The sequence below is a fragment of the Carlito syrichta genome, unplaced genomic scaffold (assembly GCF_000164805.1).
Source record: "Carlito syrichta isolate Samal-C Ts95f unplaced genomic scaffold, Tarsius_syrichta-2.0.1 Scaffold314765, whole genome shotgun sequence".
NCBI lineage: Eukaryota > Metazoa > Chordata > Mammalia > Primates > Tarsiidae > Carlito > Carlito syrichta.
The window spans coordinates 449730-462130 of NW_007258861.1; positions in this window are offsets into that span (position 1 = coordinate 449730).

The following is a 12401-nucleotide window of genomic DNA, read 5'->3' on the forward strand; positions in this document are numbered from 1 at the left end:
AGAGGAGGCTTCAACATCCTGTTAATGTTCTCTCCCTAGGGGAAGATGTATCTAACATCCTTGGAAATACTCTTCTGAATTTAGAGAGACTACCAGGGAATCCAGATGTGGAAGAACACACCACTTCTCTTACCTGTGATGTCCTTCTGGGGGAATAGGTAGGTCAGATGGCCGTGAGACTTGGCCTGAGACAGGAGGATAGGCAATGTCTTTGTGGACTGATAGTCTGGAAATGTCTTCTTTGTCCTCTGACTGTGAAATGCCTTTTAGCTTCCTTGGATTTCTGGGCCTTGAGCATGTTTGATCAAGATTTTAATGTGCTCTTGTTTGACTTCTGGGTGGACTTTGGCCAATGAGAGGTGAGGCTTGCATCTGTGGGGACAGATAGCTGAGTTCATTTCATGGGCAGCTACCCCATGGTTCCTCTCTCATGGTCAGCTGCCCCTGTGATTTCATCTGCCCAGGCAGGTCCTTCCTCTCTCCACTGGGTTCCTTTCTCTTTCTCTAGTCAGAATTCAGCACAGCTGTGGGGGTCTCTGTCTCCTCTGTCCTAGGGACAGAGAATAGGACCTTGTAGTGAGGAGACCAGATTCCAGATTGGATATGGTAACTCTGTGCAGGAAGTTTGACTTCATGACATTGCCCTTAATGAAGACTTTTTTTCATTAAGTGACAGAGTCTTAGTCTGTTCCCAGGCTGGAGTACAGTGGTGTGATACTAGCTAACTGTAGCCTTGACCTCCTGGGCTCAAGCAGTCCTCCTGCCTCAGCCTCCTAGTACCTGGTGTACACCACACCTGGCTTATATTTCTATTTGCTTATTGTTGTTGTTATTGTAAGTGGACTCTTTAACATTATATTTAATTGGTTAATGTTTTATATGGAAAACCTTTGATTTTTGTATTGATTTGTAATTGACCACCTTGCTAAATTATCTTGCTGTGTTTGTTATTCTGTTGATTTTCTTAGTTTTTCTATCAAGTAGAAATTATATGATGTGTAACTAATTTCTTTTTTGCTTCCACTTCCACCCCTCAGTTCATTTTCTTGACCAGCAGCATTTCTAGAATAAAATATTTCCATAATGGGTTTTGTCTTTTTCCTGATATTCTTTGGAAAGCTCTTCATGTTTTTTCACTTAATTTCTGATTTATATCTATCTTTAGTTATTTTTTCTTTGTGTTTTAAAAGAATTGTCTAATGCAAATCCTGGTATCCAATGGATGATGTGTGGAGCTAGGGAAATGGTCCAGGTACCAACTGCTGCTCTGTCTCATCCTCATCTTCTATAACCTGGTGCTGCCAGACACAGACTACTCAGGGTCTCTGAGGAATGGAAGGACTCACTTTTCACTGCCACTCCCTTTTGCAGGCACCAAGGTTGTCATTTGGTCCTCTCTGCCAACAGAAGTGGAAAGGATGCCTATTTTTGGCCCTCACAGTCCATTTTTCTTTGTTCAGGTAGAATCATTTATGAGTCTTGTCTGCCATTAACTTCTTTCCTGCTTTTCTTTTCTGTCAATACAGCAGTTCAAGTGCCTGAATGATGCTCACAGCTGAAACCACTCGCATGTTGGATATACTGTATCTGTAGTTGCATCTCATTTTCTAATATATATCACTGATCTGGTGAGAAAGTACAAAATAAATTGAGCTAAAAAGAAATGAAACCAGGTCTCCTGGAAAATAAGTGAGGACAAAGCTTGCTTTTGTCTTGAGGGTTTTTCTAAACCAGGAGGACTTGAGTTTTAGTGATGATGACTTTGTGGAAGTGTTGGGAACAGGACGTAATGCCCAAGGTGGGGAATATAATGGGTGATACTCCCATAAACCTGGATCTTCAGAAGGTTCTGTCTACAATAAAAGAGTGACTGAGACATAACCCTGCAATGCAGAGAGGAATGGTGGAAAAACATGCCTCACTAAACCTAGTGCATGGAGAAATATTTCTTAGAAATCTGCAAATTCAGACATTAGAATTCTTTTTTTTTTGAGTAGGAGTCTCACTCTGTCGCCCAGACTGGAGTGCAGCGGCTGCTCCCAGCCACCGCAGCCTTGACCTGCTGGGCTCCGGCGATCCTTCCGCCTCAGCCTTCCGAGTAGCTGGAACTACAGGCACGCACTACCATGCCCGGCTGATTTTTTTATTTATTGTAGAGATGAGGTCTCGCTGCCCAGGCGGGTCTTGAACCCGCGGGCTCAGGCAATTCACTCACCTCAGCCTCCCAAAGGTGCGGAATTACAGGCTGAGCCACTGAGCCTGGCTAGAATTCTTGCTATTTATGTATCTCAAAAAAAAAAAAAAAAAAAAGACTCAGGAAAAGAAACTTAGTGTGGATCCAAGATTAGTTCAGAAATTTTCCAGTCTTCAGTTAAGAGATCTTCCCAAAATAGTAGCATCCACAGTCGATGGACAGGGACAGAGACAATGGGCACATCTTTTCTGGAGAAATTCATCTTTATTCCAGACTGAGGGGAATTTCTAGACACAACATTTAAGGAAAACAAGAAGCTCACCATCAAAAATCATCAAACTATACAAGGAAATAAGCACCATGAGTTAGAGCCAGCAAAAAAATACTAATGACAGATGCAAAAGTATCTTTTAAGAATGAGGACAAAATAAAGACATTTTGCACAAGGAAAAAGAGGGTTTATCAACAAAAGACTCAATGGAAGTACTGACAATGTACTTTGGGCAGAAGTGAAATCATTCTAGCAGATGTCTTAAACTTTCAAAAGGATTACTGATAAAGAGTATTGGTAAATTTATGAATACTAGCAAACAAATTGGACTGTGTAAAAATACAATGTCTAATGTGCAGCAGGAAATAGGCTAGACCTAAACCTCTCAATAGCAATGCACAGAGTCAGTAGGGCAAAGTTTTATGGAAGGGTAAAGATACTGATGAATCTGACCTTAAGTTAAAGACACATCATAATATTTCTAGGACAGCCACTAAAAGAAAAGACATAGATCTTTTCCTGACAAAATAGTAGGCAGGAGCAGCAACAACAAAAAGAATAAAAAGAAATAAATTCCAAATGAAGCATTAAAGAAAGTGAGTTTTTAAAATTCCAACAAAAAGGTAGGACTCATAAATGGCACATGACCAGAAGGTAGAAATAAGTCTGCCATTATAATCTATAGAAATAAAAATGAGCACAGTTCTTCAATTAAAGGGGAAAGGTTATCATGCCAGATTAATTGAATATCTAGCCAAATGTTGTTTAAGAGAAATTCACATCAAGCATCAGATCATAGAAAAATTGGAAGTCAAAGAATGACAAGCGATACCAGATAAATAGTATCATAAGAAAACTGAGTCATTATTATAATCTTTGCCAGAATACACTAGGGCAAAGAGCATTATTAGAGACAAAGAGGTTTATTCATAGTGACAGAAAGTTTACTTTCCTAGGAAGATGCAACAATTCCTAATTCCTATGAACCTAACAACATAGCTTTAAAACTGAGACATATCGTATTAGAAATGGGCAAATCTGCCAAAACAGCTGGAGATTTTAATTTTCTTGAATTCTCATTAACTGATAGACCAACACATTAATGAAAGATGTGTAGCACTGGAAGAGGGTAATTGATAAACTTGGGCTAATGGAATATTACCACCATTCTCCTCAAGCACAAATCAAGAATTTTGGAAATGGCCCCATGCTCACTTACACAGTGATCCTTAATGGCCTTTGATTGGTTTCTTATAATTCACATTTCTTTTTTTGTTTGTTTGTTTTGTTTTGTTTTGAGTTGGAGTCTCACTCTGTCGCCCAGACTGGAGTGCAGTGACTGTTCCCGGCCACTGCAGCCTCGACCGGCTGGGCTCTGATAATCCTTCCACCTCAGCCTTCCAAGTAGCTGAAACTACAGGTGCGTGCTACCACGCCCGGCTAATTTTTTGATTTATTGTAGAGATGACGTCTCGCCAAGTTGCCCAGGTGGGTCTCGAACCCACAGGCTCAGGCAATCCACTCACCTCAGCCTCCCAAAGCGTGGGATTACAGGCTGAATCACTGAGCCCGGCTTAATTCACATTTCTTGACCCCACTGAGCTTTAGTTAGAGATCCCTAATAAAATGCCAACTACAAATCTCCATGTTTAGAAATTAAACCAATAACAAAAAAATAAAATTTAAACGTACTTAAAATAAGTGGTCAAATGATATCTATCATGAAATATAAAATCTTCAATGCTACATTAGATATGAAGGAAAACTCAATATCATTGAGCCATAGATCCATCTGGGAATATGAATTGGACTTTTGAACAAATCCTGAGAAAATAGAAGGAAATTAGTAAAGTTAAGAGCAAACATTAATAAAACAAAACTAAAAAGCACATATTAGAGAGTAGAAGTCAAAAACTAGTTCTTTGAAAAGACTAATCAAAGTGACAAAACTGTGGCCAGAGTACCCAAGAAATAAGAAAGCACAATATCTGTGACAATACTAGGGATGGCAAAAAGACATGCTGACAGAGAACACAGAGAGTAAATAGGTAAAAAGAGGATGTACACTGCTAGATCCCAACAAATACAAAATTCAGATGAAATACTTTCCTTAGAAAATACAATGGGAGATTGGTCTCGGTGGCTCTGCCTATAATCCCAGCACTCTGGGAGGCCGAGGCGAGTGGATTGCTTGAGCCGGCAGGTTCGACACCAACCCGGGTAACTTGGTAAGACCTCATCTCTACAATAAATCAAAAAAATTAGCCGGGTGTGGTAGTGCGTGCCTGTAGTTCCAGCTACAGGCAGAAGGATCGCCGGAGCCCAGCTGGGTGGCCGTGAGTGTGCGTGCCATTGCACTTCAGCCTGGGCAACGGAATGAGAAAAAAAAAAAGAAGAAGAAGAAAAGAAAATACTACTGGAAAAAGTGAATGAAGAAAAGAAAATACTACTGGAAAAAGTGAATGAAGAAGAAAAAACTCAAGAAAACTTCTAATCATAAAGAAATGGAATCAGTAGTAACAAATCAACCACCAAGAAAAACACAAACCCAGGACATTTTATAGGCAATTGTTCCTAATATTCAAGACACTGCTATCTCTGAATTTATGCTAACTTAATTAGAGGATCGAAAAAAAGAAATATGACCCAACATATTTTTAAGACAGTAATAACTTAGCAAAATTAAACAAGGCAATACCCAAATGAGAAATTGCAGGCTGGTTTCTCTCATGCACAGAAATGAAAACATCATAACAAAATTGGAAAACTCAAGTCAACTTGGGGATTAGGAAGCAGAAAGAATAGTTCATCTTGACCAAATTGGGTTTAAATCAGTAATACAATATTGCTTTTATAATAAGAAATCAATTAATTTCTCACATTAACAGATTAAATAATAGAATACATAATTTCAGCAAATATTAAAAAATGTTTAGTAAAATTCAACATTCATTTGTGTTTAAAGAAAAAACTTCTTGCAAACTAAGTACAGAAAAGACCATCCTTCACCAAAGCAAGCACCACACTTAACAAAGCATCACATTTCCTTCAAGATCCAAGAGAAGGGCACTCCCCATCATCGGGGTTGCAAAGACAAGGCCACTATTACGAGAGATTGGATGTGATTACTGTGAAGCAAACACAAAGGGATAGAGAGGTACCATATAATAATTAATTAAACGTTTTAGAAAGTTTGCTGGATACCAAAATCAATCAAAATCCAAATGCATTTTATTTACCAGCAACATTAAGTGAGAAAATGTAATTTTTGAAAGACACCATTTATTATAGCAGCAAAAATGTCTCAGTTACTCATCAAAAACGGAAGATTCTCATTACCGGATATATACCCAAAGGGAATATACATAATTCTACCAAAAAAAAGCACCTGCACGCATGTTTATTGCAGCACTATTCACAGTAGCAGAGACACAGAACCAGCCTAAGTGCTCATCAAAGGTGGCTGGATAAAGAAAATGTGGTGCATATACACCATGTGATACTATACAGCCATGAAAAAAGAACAAAATTATGTCCGTTTTTTAGGGGGAGCTCTTGCTCTGTCACCCAGGCTTCAGTGCAATGGCACAATCCAACCTCACTGCAGCCTTGAACCCCTGGGCTCAAGCAATTCTTCCACCTTAGCCTCCTAAGTAGCTGGAGCTACCGGCATGTACTACCACTCCTGGCTAATTTTATTTTTTTGTAGAGATGAAGTCTCACTATGTTGCCCAGGTTTGTCTTAAACTACTGGGCTCAAACGATTCTCCCACCTCAACCTCCCAAAGTGTTGGGATTACAGGTGTGGGCCACCATGCCTGACACCCAAATCATCTCCTTTGCAGCAACATGGATGCAGCTAGAGGCCATTATTTATTTAAGCAAACTAACACAGGAAAAAAAAATACCACATGTTCTCATGTATAAGTGAGAGCTAAACACTGGGCACATACGGCCGCAAAGATGAAGACAATGGACATTGGGGACTTTTAAGAGTGGGGAGGGGAGCAACGCAACCCCTTTGGATCTCCTCCCATTGTGGGTTTTCTGTCCTCTCAATGAATCCTGCTTTCTAAAAAAAGGGGGGGAGGGAAGGAAGGGGCCAAGGATTTAGAAACTACCTATTGGGTATCATGTTCACTATTTGGGTAGTGGGTTCAATAGAAGCCCAAACTTCACTATCATGCAACATACCCATGTAACAAACCTGAACATGTATCCCCTAAATCTAATATAAAATAAAATTTAATAATGGAGGACTTTTGACAGGGTTCTTTTGAAGGGTCAGGTGGACAGTGCACAGAGCGCCCTGGATTTGGCCCTGTAGAGAAGCGGCTATAGTGCTGCTGTCCTAGAGATGAGATGTTATTCTCCTGCACTGGCCACTTCATCTCTTCATTTTCAGGTCCTTGATCCTTCTGTAAACACCCTTTACTCACTCGCCTCTTCCTGCTTCTTCCTCTGGTGCATGGAAAACCACAGCCTGAAAGAAACCAAGCACTGGGAAGTGCTGGGAAGGACTAGACCTCACCAGGACTGTTAGTTGTGTGCTCTGCCCAGGGCAGGACTCCTCCATCCACGGCCCCAGCCCCAGAGTCCCAGCCACAGCGATTGCCTGACACTCCACCAGGGTAGTTCTGATGACCTCTCGCCTGTGTGCCCAACCATAGCCCTATACCTCTTGTTCAGATTCAGTGTCACATCGCTCTCCAAAGTCCCATCATGGCTCCTGGAATCCAGGTACTATCATCTGCAAAAGACATATATTCCAATCTTGTCTCTAGACGATTCCTTCACTGTACCACAGGGACTAGACCCCCAAAATCCCCTCATACAGGGGCTATTCTTTTCTTCTTGCCCACCCCTCTCTCAAATATACCCAGAGGCCTGGAGGTCAGTGTTGGGTTTGTTATCATCTTGCCTGGCTGCTTCCAGAACATTCCTCATCCCTGGAAATCCAAGCTTGTGTCAAGGCTGATGAAGTAGACAGCATCTCAAAGGAGGAAAATACTTCAAGGTCGTCTGCATAAAGTTAAGAAAGGGACACAAAGAAGGTGGCATCCTTGACAAAGGAACAAAAGGCAAAACTAACAGTGACTGTGTCAGTACTGATATTAAGAGTGGACTTTAGCACTTAAGACTTAGGAGGGAATATTGTGAGAGGAGAAGGAACGGAGAAGATTATGTGGAAAATGTCAATAATGCAAACTATATGATAAGCAATATTATTATTATCAATAAAAACCAAAAGTCTCCTCCTCATAGATGTAAAATGGGTTTGGATCATAATTCCAAATATTTAAATCCTGAAAAGCCAAAACCCTCAATGTCTAAATCCCTAATGTTTAAAATCCCCCAAATCAGAATCCCAACAGACTAAAATCCTGAAGGTTGAAAATTCTGAAAGGTAAATTCTAGGGAAGGGATTGAAGTGTTTTTGATTGTACAGAGGATAGTCATACTATTTTAATTATATCATGTTGGCAGAATTATGACCCTATTCTTGTCTTTATTTGGAAATTAAGTGTAGTTGAAGGAGATGCATGTGGGTGCCAAGGTGACAAAGAGTGGTGGACTTGTGGACTCAATTGTAGGTGTTAACTTGACTGAACAGTGGATACCTAGAACCTGGTAAAGCATTACTTTGGGGGTATTGTTGAGGTGTTTCCAGAGGAGTCTGTGAATCTGAGTGGATGAGGGGGAAGATCTGCCCTTAGTGTTGGGGACACCATCTCATCAAGAAGGGGCTCAGAGAGAACAAACACAGAAAGCAAATCTGCCTCTCTCTGGAAGCTGGGACATGAGAGGGTGTATTGAACCCTGCCCTAATGGGAAGATCTAGCAATTTACACCCACCTGAGTTCCACCTAGGAAAGGGCAGGCCCTCTGCCCTCTTCCCCACCCTCCTCAATCTGAATCCAACTGTGACTGGGGAGCAGAGATTGGGGAGAACCCATGGATGCTGTGATGCCAACCACAGGCCCTGGGGGTGACAATGATGAAGACCTGTGTGTACACAGGAGTGGAACAACCAGTCCCTGCTGGAGAAGCTGCACACACACATACACACCTGTTCACCCACAGACACATGCACGCTCACAGACACACACACACATGTGGTCTGTTTGACCTTTCTCTTTCCTCCTGCTGACTTGGGACAGATGCTCCCTGGTGGGTGGTGCTGGCCTCTGGAGACGGCTGAGGGTCCTCTCTGAATCCTGGCTGTGTATCTAGCCATCTCAAGCACCCTCACGGTGACTCCCTGGGGTGGGTGCTAATGTACCTATGTGGCAGGCGAGATGTCTGAGGTCCGAGGGGAAGTCACTGGCCCAGGGACCCAGATGAGACTCTGGGATGTGCTATCACTGGATTCAAGCCCTGACCTCTGCAGCCTCTCTGCCCTAGATATACAATCTGCCCAGGAACCACTGATGGCAATCCTGAGGGTAGGGTGGAGTCTTGTCCTAGGTCCGTGTCTCTGCCTTAAAAAGGGTCCCTGCAGGAGAGGGTGTCACCAACTTAGCCTTCAGAGGTGGTCACTGATGGTTACTTTGGGATCCTCCCCCAGAACATGGGGTTCCTTGTTTATGAGTGATGCCCTGCCCTGGAGAGTTATGGACGATGACGGAGCCATGGAGGGATGACCTGTGGATGACAAGTGCCCCTACTGTGAGCTGGACCTGGGGACAGTGGCTCTCTCTCTCTCTTCAGCCTTCTTCTGTCCCATCCTCTAGAGGCATTGCTTTCCTTCTGCTTCAACTTCCCATGAGAGGTGGTCCCCCCCGGATGCCTTCAGGACCAAGTCCCCAGAGCTCATGTGTTCCTTCTCAGTGACTTGGGAAACTGAAAGCCCTTTCCAGTAATGTCAGCGCAGAACTATGGAACCCTCTGTCCCTCCACCTGAGACCTGATCTTCTCAAGCACAGAGGCTGCTTTGGGGGCAGGAGACCATCCTTTCCCCAACAAAGCTCTCCTGCTTAGTGGGAGAGATTTGTAAGTGGATTCACTGGTTAAGTGGGTCAAGATTTTATTAACACGGAGCAGTCGTGAGGTTTTGTGTTTCCTGTAAAACACTTGGCACCTTCGTGGTCCTTGATCCTTGAGGAGCCCATTGCTGGGCTTTCCTCCTTGGCTGATGGACACTGTTCATTCTGCTAAGCAGGTGTGTGTATGAGTCAGGGGATTAGGGAACAATGGGTCTTGCTGCCCAGGTTGCCCTGTTCTTAAACCCTCAGAAAAGAGCTTACCCTGGTCAGGAACAGGGACTCCAGAGACCCAGACATGGTTGGGGCCACGGGGTGCTGTCCCTTGTCCCAAGGGAAGTGGAGGAACTAGGCTTACCTAGCATCTGAAACCTCTGGCAGGAACAGCTCCAGGTGTCCTCTGAAGATCTCATACAAGTGGAATGGATGTGAGAAGGATGGGGACACCCTGTCTGCCCAGGAGGGATGGAACATCATTACAAGTATGAGCAGGTGCAGTTTAGGTTCTCACTCCAGAGAGGTGAGACCTCACCTCTCCCACTGGGCCCTGGTCAGAGATCCCAGGCCCTGTCAGGACACAAGAAGGGGGAGTGGGGTTGCCGATGCCATAAGTTTCCAACGTCTCCCCTTGACTCCTCCTTCTCACCCTACTCCTTCTGGGTTGCAGAGACACAGAGCCAGGGTGCCAAGGGATACAGGGCATAAAAGTGTGGATATTTACAAAGTCACCAGTCACCTCAGGATTCTGCAGGGAGTCTTCTGTTTCTACCCACCTCATCTTAGGGAGAAGTTTTGTTTGTGGAAAGGCCTCTCCCAGGTAGAGCTGGTCTCCCTGGCTCAGGTCCACCTCCTTCTGAGGGTAGGAATCCCTCCTGGTTCCCCTAAGGGACAGGCTATTGCTAGCATGAGGCCAGAGTTGCACAGCTTCACCAGGGAATGTAGGAGAGTGGGGGTGGGGACAGAAAGGGAGCTAGTCCAGGCTCCTGGGCTCTCAGGAGAGAAGATTCCACATCAGTACCAGAGAAAGGAGCAGCTTTGGGGTCTGGTCCTGTTTCCCCGAAGCCTGCCCTGGTCAGTTCTTCAGGGGTGGCCAGAGTGAGAGGCACCTGTCCTGGCCTGTGGGCAGTTGCCCAGCAGGTCTCTGAAGACTCAGGAGTTCAGCAGTCAGGTGGTGGGAATGCAGGTAACAAGGGTCATGGCTCTGGGGAGAAGACAGGTAGAGCCCTGAGTAGGCATCTCAGGGGTGGCCAGGGAGGTGGCAGAGCTTGCAAGTGAAGGACCTGACCACTGGGTCTGCTGCTGGGAGGGGATGTGAGGCCTAGTGGGAGGAACCAGCCTGAGGTCTGTCCTTACAGGGTTCACAGAATGGAGAAGGAGAGGAGCCTTAGGAAGGCTCTGTGTCCTGGAGTCACAACCCTCCAGCTCCGACCTGGTGCAGGTGACTCTGGTCCTTTTGCTTCCCAGCTGGCTCTCTCTCAGTTGTCCTTCCTTACCCATGATCAGACCAAGCCCAGGTGGCAGTGCCTCCCCACTCTGTGAACCTCCAGCCTGACCTCATATCCAGGAGTTGGCCACATATCTGCTGGCTCATACTCCTGTAACCCCTCTGGTCTTCACTTCCATGGACTTCCCTCATAGCCTCAGTGCAGGCCTGGCATCCTGCAACCTTCGCCCAGGATGCCGATGGGCAGCACATCCAGCTAGGCTCCAGGGACACTCCCAGCCCTCTTCTATGTCTGAGGCCACATGGTGATCTCACTGGATGGAGGTGGAAGACCACAGGATATCCACTCTGCCACTGACCAGCTCCTCTAGGTGACAGCGCCATATCCTAGGAGCAGGTTTTGATGAATTGGGTTCTGGGGGCTTCTCAGGATTCTATGCAGCATGCTAGAGTAGGCTTCAGAGGCCCCAAGACCACCAGGAACAAATCTTAAGAAAATCCTTTCCCAAATTTATGAAGCACTTGGTGAATGGACAGTCTCCTCAGCACTTTCCCAGAGACCCTGGGTCCCATGGGTCAGGGAGAGGGGAGGTCTTCACTTCTTGTGGCTGGTGAGAGGCCAAGTCCAGGCCAGGTCCTGATCATGGACAATGTGGGGTTTTCCCGGGTTCAGAGTAGGTTTTCTTTTTCTTCCCTGGAGGGAACAGAGGCATTGAAACAGGGCCAAGCTCCAACTGGGCATAGCTATAGGAAGTGTGTCCCCTGGACTTTCCTATAGAGGCAGGTTGGAAGAAACTCCAGCTACTGCCTGGTTCTTCCCCTTAAAGAAGGATCTGCAGAGGTGCCTGAAATAGGTTTACATGGCAGCCCAGTGGATCGTGAGCACACTTGCTTCTTCCATCGGGACAAGGAAGGCTAGTGCTTACAAATCTCTACTCAGCATTGGTTCATGAAGTGATTCATTGACCAGGTAAGAAGCCCAGATAGAGTCCATGCTTGGGACTGTCCTTCCCCACAGGGCCTAATCCCCAGGGAGGACTCAGCTTTACCCAGTCTCAGGAGGCACAGGCAGGTCCCTGCAGGGCACAGAAGACTGGTCCTGCCTCAGAATGGGAGTCCATGGCAGAGGCCAGGGATCAGGCCCAGAGCCAGGGTATACCAGGCAGGACCCTTCCTTGGGTAACTCAGGGAAGCCTTGAGCCCTTGGGGAACTTCTTTCTCCAGGAACCACATCCCTGCTAAGAGGAGACAATCCCATGAGGAGCTGCAGGGTCTTCTCTGAACCAGTCTCATGGGGGTGCTCTTCCCATGTGGAGGGTGCCTGGCCCTACAGATGGAGGTCCCAGAAGAGTGTGCTCAGGCCATTGGTCCCCAACTTGTAAGGGCCAGGTCTTCCTATGTCTGCTGTCTTCACAGATTCCCTTTGGGCTCACCCTGAGGTCTGGGAAATCTATCTTCTGGAAGGCCAGTGAACACTGACCGCAATGGCACACATGACCTTTAGGATCC